This window comes from Micromys minutus (assembly GCF_963924665.1).
Source record: "Micromys minutus genome assembly, chromosome: X".
Lineage (NCBI taxonomy): Eukaryota > Metazoa > Chordata > Mammalia > Rodentia > Muridae > Micromys > Micromys minutus.
Genome location: NC_137970.1, coordinates 61,523,133 through 61,534,639, shown reverse-complemented (window position 1 = coordinate 61,534,639; position 11,507 = coordinate 61,523,133). Strand labels below are relative to the sequence as shown.

The window sequence follows — 11,507 nt, the reverse complement described above, 5'->3', positions numbered from 1 at the left end:
TACTTTCTCATCTAGTAGTTTCAGTGTACCTGATTTAATGTGGAGATCTTTGATCCACTTGCACTTGAACTTTGTACAAGGAAATAAGAAAGGGTATATTTTCATTCTTCTGCATGCTGAGTGCCAGTTGGACCAACACCAGCTTTTGAATAGGCTAGCTGTAAACCTTCAATAGAAAAAGGCATCCTATTTTTTTTTTCTTTTTATCAGATAGGTCTTTTGTATATTATGGCTTCCAGTTTAGTGTTTTTACTGGATTCCTGATCATGTGAAAAAGTGTGAATCTCTTCTTGGGTCTTCTTTTGTGTTCATTTCTTTCTGATTTTTTCTTGGTTTTGTCCAATTTTGATGTGCTTTTTTTGTTTGTTTGTTTTATCTTTATATACTTAATTTTATTATATTTCATTAGTATCTCATAGAAAATTGTTTGATTTTTTGGCCTTTTTAAGAGAATTTTATTTGAGTGGTTCTTACAAAGATTGCTGCAATATGAAAGTCATTTGTTTGATACAAATACCAAGCTGTCTTGTCAAATACACTGAAGTAACCCAAAAATATATTTCAGAGCTCACAGAGCTTAAAAAGAGCAAAGATTATATGCAACTCGACAAAACCTATTTCTGCATTTCCCCTATTTCTGCATTTCCTATCTCTTGCCCAAGACTGCTTTACTCAATCTGTTACTTCAACCACCTTGAGGAAATGCAGGGATCATTTTGTTTGGAATCTCAATACACACTATACCACACAGTATTTTCAAGGAAACTTTTACAGATACATTAATTGAAAATTTTACCCATCAAGAAATATTTTGAAATCACCTTCTTGCCAAATGATCAAGGTCAAATGCTGAGAAGCCATTTAGCTGGTTAAACTTTTCACAAGTGTATTGTGGAAACTGTTGCTGAACCATGAGCCAAATACATGAATGTGAAATGTAACTGCTGTGTAAAAAGTTAGGTTTCTGAAACATTAAATCATTACCTGTCTGCTTCTATACAGAAAGCACATTTGTTCCCCTAGAGCTATTCTATAGATCCTTAATGTAATTTTCTACATGGACATTTAAAACAGCAGAACAAGAGAACAGCTTTGCATAAAGTAGGATTTGCTAGTTAGGGAGCATGTGCACATGGGATTCCTGTAAACATTTTTATTTTTGAAGGTAACAGGAGTTGTATACAAATGACAGTAGACCCTTGCCTCTTTATTTTTATCTAAATAAAAGATAACTCAAGATGAATTTTCCAAAGGAAAAAAAAAGCTATATACATAAGGGACTGTATATTCCTTCATTGTATACTTGGAACTTGGAACCAGTAGTTGTGTAGCTGTCATAGAATCAGGAAAGAGGTTGTGGTAAGTTGGAAGATGTACATATGCTGCTGTTATCATTTTCCCAGCAAACTACCTGCCATGCAATGCATTGACAGCAGCAATAGCCGCAGCAAGAAATGGGCATTTCACATACACGTTGCCCTGAGCTGCATTTTTGTCAACATAAACATGAATGACTCCTCCGTGTTTATTACATTCTTCAATGACATCATCTTTTATCTCCGTATCCCATGCATCTTTTTCTTCTGTTTGAGGATTAAACATGTTAGAAACTTGGAAACACTGTGTTGCCAGAGGTTGAACAGACACAGCTGCAGCTAAGGTTGAGGCTTCAGTCTGTTGGGAAAGTCGTGTTTGCAAATCTGCCACAGCACCAAATGCTAAAGAGCCACTCATTTGTAAAGCCTGTTGAGCTGCTGGTAGAATCTGCAAACCTGTACCCTCTTCAAGTCTTGCAATTAACTGGAGATGACCTGTTGTTCCCAAGTTAATTTCAGTCCTTTCAATTTCATCACTGTCCAAAAATGAACTCACACTAGAAGCATCAGTTCGTTCAGTAACATGACCAACTTTCACTGGTCTCCCAGCTAACTCAAATCCATTAAGCTGTTCCAAAGCCTTTTTGGCACAGTCTCAGTTAGAAAATGTAATGAATCCATATCCCTTAGATCGACCAGTTTCACTATCCATCATGAGCTGAATACTTTCAATCCTTCCAAAAGGTTCAAAGATCCCCCAAAGTAGATGCCCTCGGGGCCCGGCATTCGGGTTGGGCCATAGCGCAGCCTGGGCTTAGTGGCTTAACAGTAGTAACAGAAGCGGCTGCGGCGGCAGCTGACTTCCTGAATCGAGCACAGGCGCGCAAAAACCCGCACAGGCGAGTAGAAAAAATGGCAGACGATACTGATATTAAAGCAATGCTTGAGGCCCCTTACAAGAAGACTTGCCTACCGATATCTCACTTCTACTCCCATGAATTCACCTTTGATTCCAGTCTGAACTGTCAATCATAAGGATGAGAACAAGTTGAACAGTGCTAATGGCCATGAAGAACGTAGCAAAAAAGTTCAAAGTGCTCCATAATAACTTCCTCAGTCATCCTCACAACAACATTGTTAGGAGAAAAAAAAGCAAGGACTGACACTGCTTAGAATACATTATTCTCATATCAATTATTATCTTTTTCCAGCACATAGAATACAAAGTTAATAAAATATAAACTAAATTAAGTTCATTGCACATAAATTGGATGACTCCAGTTCTCTGTAATCTGAGTCAAATCTTTTTACCCTTAGTACTCTTCCACCCTTTAGTATTTTCCCCTTTAATGAAAATAAATTTAAGAGAAAAAAATAAAAATAAAATCCAACCAACCAACCAAAGAAACAAAAACAAATGGAAAGGAAAGTCCCAGGCTCATTTTCTATTGTAGCATCCAGTGAACTAGTGGCCAAATCTAACAAAAATGAGAAAATAAGAGAGGCATCATATCTTATTCCTAAATTAATCTAATTAATGGTCTATGAAATAATTCAACTTTGGATAGTTCCTTTAGCCATAGAATACAAGTCCATCTAGGGTCAAAAATCAGTTTATTTTATTCATGCTCTCTGAAACTAATATTGAGATGATTTTATAAATGTAGTCATTAGTAGAATATACTCAATAACCTTTTACAGTGATTCATATTTTGGTGAAATGTGAGTCTGTTTGAATTAAAATATGTTTATCATAGTATTACTATGACATTGGCATGCACATTTATGTTTTAAATGATGACTTCAGAGACTTGTTTCAGTTTGGGAAATATGAAAGCTAGAATATAAAATATAGGCATACACAAGGAGAATAAAAATCACTAAAATATAATCTGAAAATCTGACAAGAAAAATATAATCCTAAACAAATTTTCATGGTAAAAAAGTAAAAATGTTCATTTTTGGTCATTATTGACAGTTACTAACATAGTTCTTTATTTTGATTAGTTCTCAAAGTAAAGAAAATAAAACTATTGTGGTTAGCATTAGAAATTCAAGCTCATTAGGATTACTCAAGGATGATTGGATGACTGTTAGTACAAATACAACCTTTAATTATCTTACTATATATAAACTATAAATATGGCTGCTCCAGAATCTTCTCATAGTTGGATTAATAGTATTCTTCATGTTAGTGACTATTATACATGTGGAAATATATCCAGCATAGTTAATATAACAGTACACATGAGCAAAGACAGAAAAGTTAAAAATAGTTTTGTTTAATCTCAAAAGTCCATAACTACGAGATAATTCTACCCAAATGGCTCTGCGCACACAGAAATACCATGATCCAAATTTAAGCAGCAGGAGCATATTTAACCAAGCCTGATTTACATTTTTAAACCTGACCTCCTACTGTTCATGGTTATCCCATTTTACAAAATTTTCAGCTCTATTCCCTGTGTGTATCTTAGTGCAAATTGTATCTTGCTTTGCCTGTTGCTTGACAGATTTGCTGGTGTTAAGCCTCCTTGCGCATTTTTTATTCTCCTGGGAGCTTTCCATCTGTTATTTTTGAAACTGTAGAATGCAAGGTTATGCCAAATTTAGCAAACATAGCTCAATCTCCTTTGGAGGATGTGACAGATCTTAGAAGAAGACCTGTATTTTAAATTAGTTTCCTGTCATTTTCATATAAAAAGTCTTGTCATTTACTGTTGATAGTCAACAGTGAGAAGAATCTATATTACAGAAGCATTTAACTGTTTCTAGAGCACTATTTACAATAGTTTACAGTAAATACTAATTTTTGAGCCTTGAGTCACGATCATTACAGAAATTTATGAGACATAAATCCATGTTATTTCTCTGTATTTCCAATTTTATTGTAAAAGAACAATTATTTATATTGATTTTTGAAGATAAAAATAACTATCATTTAGGACAAAGAAACAGGTTCTTAACATAAAATAAAGTAAATATTCTAACAGTGATTTGCAAAAACTAGATATGTATAAAAAACATATTACAGATGAACTAAAACTTATTTGCATAATATTTATTGTTTAATATTCACTTGTTATATATTCCCTTTTTATCATTTATTATAAAACTAATTTGTAAACTTACTTTATCAGAAACTGATTTCATTTTAAAACAGGATGCTGAATAAAAATATGGATCAATATATATAAATATAACAGTTTGTAGTATTTCATATTATTTTAAATTGAACTTAACCATTAGTTTTCCCGAATTATCTCAAATTATACTAGTTTTTCTTTTGATTTGAAGTTTATCTTCAGTTCTTGAGCCCTAGGATGTTTTGTTTTTTTGTTTTTTTAAATTTTTTTTCATTTTTCATTTTTATTGGATATCCTCTCTATTTACATTTCAAATGTTATCCCCTTCACCCCCCACTCACCTCCCCCTCTTCCCTTTCCCTTGCTTCCATAAAGGTGCTTCCTCTACAAATTACCCACTCCCACCTGAGCACCTTGGCATTCACCTACACTGGGAAAATGAGATTTCACTGGACCAAAGGCCTCTCTTCCCAGTGATGCCAGACAATGCTGTCCTCTGCTACATATGTAACTAGAGCCATAGGTCTCTCTATGTTTACTCTTTGGTTGGTATTTTAGTCCCTGGGAGCTCTACAGTATTTGTTTGGTTGACAATTTTGTTCTTCCCATGAGGTTGCAAACTATACTTTTAAACATGGTTTATATGCAAACTTTTGATGTAATTTTGAAATCATAAAATCAGTTAAGTAATAACTTATCAGTAATAACTCTAGTTTGGTAATGAAGCACTTATGTTTCTTATATGTTAGTCTAATGATATTGACACCATCTGAAGTCATTCTTAAAGACTGATTTTAGTGTAAACATCAATAACAAATACAGAACTTCAAATTGCTTGCTCTATTAAAGAATCTCAGAGATTATTGCATATTTCTAAAATATTCAGAATATAAAACTTAAATGAGGAATGCATTATGTCTTCATTAAAAATATCAAAATATACTTTAAGTGTTGTTAAAAATATACAAAGGGTGCAGTAATCATTTTTTTCCACAGCAGTGACTATATTAGAAAACAATAGATCCTATTTGTTTAAAATTTAGTGGAGTACATTTGTACTCTAAAGTAGATGATACCTATTTACCAAGAATTTCATCAAATCAGCTCTGAAGGTTAGTGTCATATTTTAAATAAAAGTAGTTTTTCTTAAAAGTGTCTTGAAATTCACTCTTAGGACAGAACTCATAGTAATAACTAACCATTATAAAGAAGTGGAGACACCATTTCTAAGACAAAACATATTCAAATATAAATGATGAAATGTATCATTGACAAAAATTACATAGATTTAGTGTTACATAAGTGGTTATGAGATGAGAGCACATAGTATTTAAAAAAATAACATTGTGTGTGTGTGTTTGTGTGTGTTTTTGGGATATATAGTCAAGTGCTGGAAGAATGATGTTGACATCAGCATAGGAATATTTCTAGATGACCTCTACTATACGTGTAAGATTGAATTCAGATTGCATGACATGCTAGCTAAGTGTTCAAAAGTTCAGAAAAGAATTTGGTAACATATTCTCTAGGCATTCAAAGCATAAAAGTATATATTGCATAAATCCATCACTGAGTGTGGACAGGTTTATGGTAAAATGTATTAAAGTCTCACTATTATGATGTAGGGGAGAAAATTCATTCTTAAGGATCATTCCAGCACCAGACATTTTTTTTCAATATCAATCAAAGAAATAGAAACATATTATAGTTGGGTAAAATTTTTAATCCCAATCCAAAAAAGTAATTGGGCCGATTTCATTGAAATTATTATGACTGAAAATATATTACTACTCCTACTTTATGAGTAAAATGCATATACGGTGAAACCACAAATGACCTAAAGAGCCATCACACTTTTTTAATAATTTTTATTACATATTTTCTTTACTTGCATCTCAAATGTTATTTCCTTTCCCAGTTTCCACTCTAGAATCTCCTTATCACGTCCACCATCCCCCTGCCTCTATGAAAAGGTACCCCTACTCACCCACCCACCCTCTTACTCCCACCTTCCTGCCCTGACACTCTTAAGTATGCTAAATTGATGAGACCAGCCTATGTAAACTGCTTATTTTGGAGAAAGGGTACTACTGGAATGACACAACTAAAGCCTACTTACCATTTTTACTTTTCTGCAAGAAAAGTAATTTTAAGAAGTATGCATCATTTTAATATATTGTAAATGCATTAAGGCTGTTTGTTTTAGATAATTAGGATTTCAGAAGAGTACTTTATTCAATACTGATAAATGTCCTGGAAAACAGAAAACTTCATACTGAACTAATAATATGTTAAATTATATACTTAGCAATTTCCTTTGAAAAATATTTATGAATTGCATTCTCAGATTCAAGAGCTATTGGTATTTTCCCTGTATGTTATTTTGGCTTAAAGATGATGAATGACATTTTCTTTTGTAGTTTAGTCAATCTGCTGCATTTTTAACCTACACAGAAATAAATATTCATACATCATTCATTCTCATAGTTCTGCATTTGTTTTACTGAAGATAATAACATTCTTTGTTTTACTCTTTATGGTATTTACAGAGTGAAATATATTTGGTTAAGGTAGATTATAAAATAGATCATTTAAAATTAATTATTAAACTATTAACACTTACATTGCAGGAGGGAGTATCTGAGGAGCTGATAATGCTTTCTCACTTGAATGTTTTAGCAAAATTAAAATCTCATTATTGCATAATAATTTTCACCAAATCATGGGTTCTTTTTTTCTCCCATTTTGATAGTCACTGATTGTGAAAGACCCCCCGGATGGTATCTTCCATCTGAAGAGACCCGTCCCAAGGAACAACTAGACCACTCACTTCGGATGCAAGTAGCAAGAGGTTTATTTACACAGGTACCTGTGGGCACACAGTCTCTCGGAGGACTTGCGCACCAGACAAAGGGGGCAGTCCCCTTTTTATAGGGCTTGGGGGGCAGAAGCAAGGTACAGAAGCAGAAGCATAGCAACAGGGTTTTAATTGGTTAGTTTAAATGAAACCAGGGTGAACTGGGGACAAGCCCCAAGTTTTTGGAAAGGGCGGCCTTGGCCCCTCCTCTGGGACAGGGTGTTGTTTTTCGTCCTTGTCTCAGCATGTATGGAAAAATATTGTGTCTTTACCCCGGTCCAGGTGGTCAACTACAGATATCTTGTTTGGCAAGGACTGTGCTATTTCTTGGCTGACTCTCAGTTTAGTATTTTTCCATCTCTGTCTAATTTAAGCATTGCACAAAATGACGTTACTGCAGCTAAGGCAGATGAGGGGTCTTTCAATTGAATGTCATTGAAGTAATTGAATTAGGACTTTCTCTACTCCTTCTAATTACTTGTTTTTCACAGAAGAAAATTAAAAACAAATAGAGAAAGATTATTTAGTATTAATTTGAAAATGTGGGTCAATGGGCAGAAGTTTAGGCAAACAAAACTGCATTTAAACCCAAGCAAATAGCCCCAAGAAGCAAGCTGGAGTGGCCAATCTAATATCAAATAAAGTAGATTTTCAACTAAAAGTTATCAAAAAAGGTAAGGAAGGACACTTTTTACTCATCACAAGGGAAATTTGTCAGAAAGAACTCTCAATCCTTAACATATATGCTCCAAATACAAAAGCACTGATATTCATAAAAGAAACCCTACTAAAGCTCAAGAAATACGTTGCTCCCCACACAATAATAGTGGAAGACCTCAACACCCCACTCTCACCAATGGACAGATCATGGAAACAAAAACTGTACAAGGACACTGTAAAACTAGCAGAGGTTATCTGGAATTAATAAATATCTATAGAACTTATCATTCTAAAACAAAAGAATATATTTTCTTCTCAGCACCTCATGGCACCTTCTCAAAAATTGACCACATAATTGGTCACAATGGGAGGAAACAGAACAAATAGAGGAGCAGGGATTGAAGAAAGGATCATTCACAGACTGCCTCACCTGGGGAACCACCCCATATGGAGCAGCCAAACCCAGTCACTATTGCTGATGCCTAGAAGTACTTACTGGCAGGAACCAGATATGGATGCCTCCTCAGAGGTTCTGTCAGAGTCATACAGATACAGTTGAGAAAGCTTGCAGCTAGCCATTGTACTGAATATGAAGACCACAATGAAGGAGCTAAAGAAAGGACTAAAGGACCTGAAAGTGTTTGCAACCTCAAGGGAAGACTAATATTAAAAACCAACCAAACCCTCCACAACTTTCATGGACTAAAACCCCAACAGTTGAGCATACATTGAGAGAAACTTGACTCCAGTTGCATATAGCAGAGGATTGCATTGTCTATTACCAGTAGGATAAGGTGCCTTTGGTCCAGTGAAGGTGCATTTTCACAGTAGGGAAATGCCAAGACACTGAGGTGGAGTTACTCGTTGGGAGATGGGGCACCCTCAAGGAAGCAAGGGTATGAGAAGAGATGATGGAAATGGATGAAAATGGGTAGCATTTGTAATGTAAATACAAAGTATCTTCAATAAAAATGAAAAAAAGAAGGTCTGGAGAGATACTTAGCCACATTGATACATTTCCAACATATCCCCGTATATGTGAGGCTCATGAAAAATTATGGAAATCAGGAGGACAATTTTAACACTCAGAGAACTATGATGCCTGCTCTGAGACTGTAACCTCTAGACATGACTGACAAGTTATAATATGAACAATGTAGTTGTAACATGGGTGGCAGAAAATCTCACAAAGGGATACCTCTAAATAATTAGAGGAAGTAAACAGTTTTTGAGAAAAGGGGAGCAATTTGTTCTGTAGATCACATTGATGAGTTCATTTTAATCCAACAAGACCTGAAAGACATGTATATAAAAGCAAGACTAAATAGATTCAGAAGGCTATATCCATATACACAAAAGATGAAGTATAGTTGGAATCCAAAACATTTTATTACTGCCCTAAATTCGAGTTCACTAAAATATATGTCAGTAGAACAATTTTTTTTCAGTCCAAAGATTCCTTTCAAAATGGTTGAGTATTGAGAACATTTCTGTGAATTTAAATAAAGTATAAAGTGCATTAAAATATAAAATCTGGAACTAAAGACTTGTCAGTGGTTAAGAGCACTGTCTACACTTCCAAAGGTAATGGGTTATATTCCCAAAACCCACATGGTAGCTGCGACATCATCTAATTTTCTATTTCCAGTGTATTTACTGTTTTCTTAAGGATTCTAAGGTCACTCCATTCATGAGGTTCACAGACAGACTTTAACACGAGGACCTTATATAATGAATTAAAAAAATCAAGTGTGGTACACTTGCAAATTAAATATTGATGTTAATAAAAATAATAAAGAATATATTATTTTCAACAATACATATGCCAGAAATTCTAATCATTTGAGTGCTAAAGAAGAAAAGGAATGAATTTTAGATGAGCAACAATTTCATGTTCCCACACTGAAATAATGACCTACAAATTTAATATGTATATTCTTCATAAAGAGTATTTAAAACATTGAAAAAACATTTAAACTTTTATTTGGTATTTATTTTGGCTTTATGAAAAACAGCTATTTTATTCTATAAGATTAGACTCATTCCTTGTATTTTTTTTTTCTGCTTTAACATACAAGCATTTTCTCTAACCTCTTTATACTCATATTTGTTCACATCAATCATGGTGTAACCCATAATTATGTGTGATTTGCAATGGTCACTCTGGGCTTCCAACTAATTCTGAATCTTAATAATATCATACTTGAAGAGCAAAATTATGTCATGGAAAATCTTGATATTTTACAAGTTGTCCCAGGTTGTTACATTTATCCCTTCTGGCTACATTTTATTGGCTTGTATTTCAAAATATATTATTTTTCATATCTTCATAACAAATTTAGAAATGTAAGCATTCTGCATGGATAAGATGAAACAAAATAACTTTATTAACAACTTTAGTCTTCCATGCTTAATAAATTCATGAAATCACAAAATTCATAAGTACACCATCTTTCCAACAGAATATTTTGGAAACTTGAAAATATTTGAGTTCTAAACTTATGCATAATTTGAAATAATGAAAATCCATAGTTATTTCATCAGAAAGTGATACTTTTGTACCTTTATCTTTCAAATTCTTCATTTGTGTTTTCATATAAAATAGGACTTTATTTGCTGAAGAGAACTTTTTTTTTTCTACTCAGAGGAAGTAATATCATCTGCATACCTTTAGAGTAGATCTATTCCTATGCATGTCTTTTCAAGAGATATCAGATATATTTTTCTTCCTTTCATAATTTCCAGTGCAAATATCACAAGATAATCTTCAATTTTTGTGCACACACCTAGTATTAATAAAATTTTCTCATGAAGTAATCTCTGTCAATGAGAGAAGTAGGAGTTTCAAAACTTTCTCATTTTGCAATAGCTATTAGCAATATTCTAAATAAATATTTATCATTTGTGTTTCAGGTAGTTATAGCAACAATGTAGATTAGCTGACCAAAATAAAATAATTAGGTAGCCTATTAAATACCAAATCCACATGTAGATTTGATTTGCACTATTATAATTTGAAATAGGTAGTTTTTGAAAAATTCTAAATTGTGGGGTGTATATTTAGGAGTGAGTAACCTTGTTTTTAAACATTTATAGAATTCACACTTACATATACATGCACAAGACACAGATGTATAAATATAGTAAGCAACAAAACTTGTTTTTAAAGTTATATTAATTTAAAATTATTTAGTATAAAGTAGATTATATAAATTAAATACTAGAATTAAAGTATATTTCTTTAATTCATTTTAAATACCTATGATTTGGGTGTGGTGTCACACATATTTAATCCCAGGAGATGCTTGGGTGAATCTCTCAATATGAGGACAGCTTGTTCAATAGAAAAGAGTTTAAGTACTGCCAGGGAAACACAGAGAAACTCTGTATTTAAATAAAACAAAAGTCCTTTGAAGTTCTTTACAACATGATTTAAGTAGTTATAAGCAACTTATTATGAAGTATTGCTATGTTACACCAATATGCATATCATAATATGGATATTTTCCATACACTTTTTACTAGACACCTAATAAAATTTATGTAATGATAACATTTTCAGAGTACTTTTAATAAAGCCTATGATAT

At 33.1% G+C, this 11,507-nt stretch overlaps 1 pseudogene across 1 annotated transcript; it reads right to left on the bottom strand.

Annotated features, from left to right (window-relative positions):
* Positions 1-1,233: 1,233 nt before the first annotated feature.
* On the bottom strand, positions 1,234-10,043 carry LOC308414985 (RNA-binding protein 39-like; annotated as a pseudogene). The gene is made up of 2 exons: positions 9,995-10,043; positions 1,234-2,129 (listed from the first exon to the last, which is right to left on the bottom strand). The product of its transcript is annotated as an RNA-binding protein 39-like (transcript).
* Positions 10,044-11,507: the final 1,464 nt, after the last annotated feature.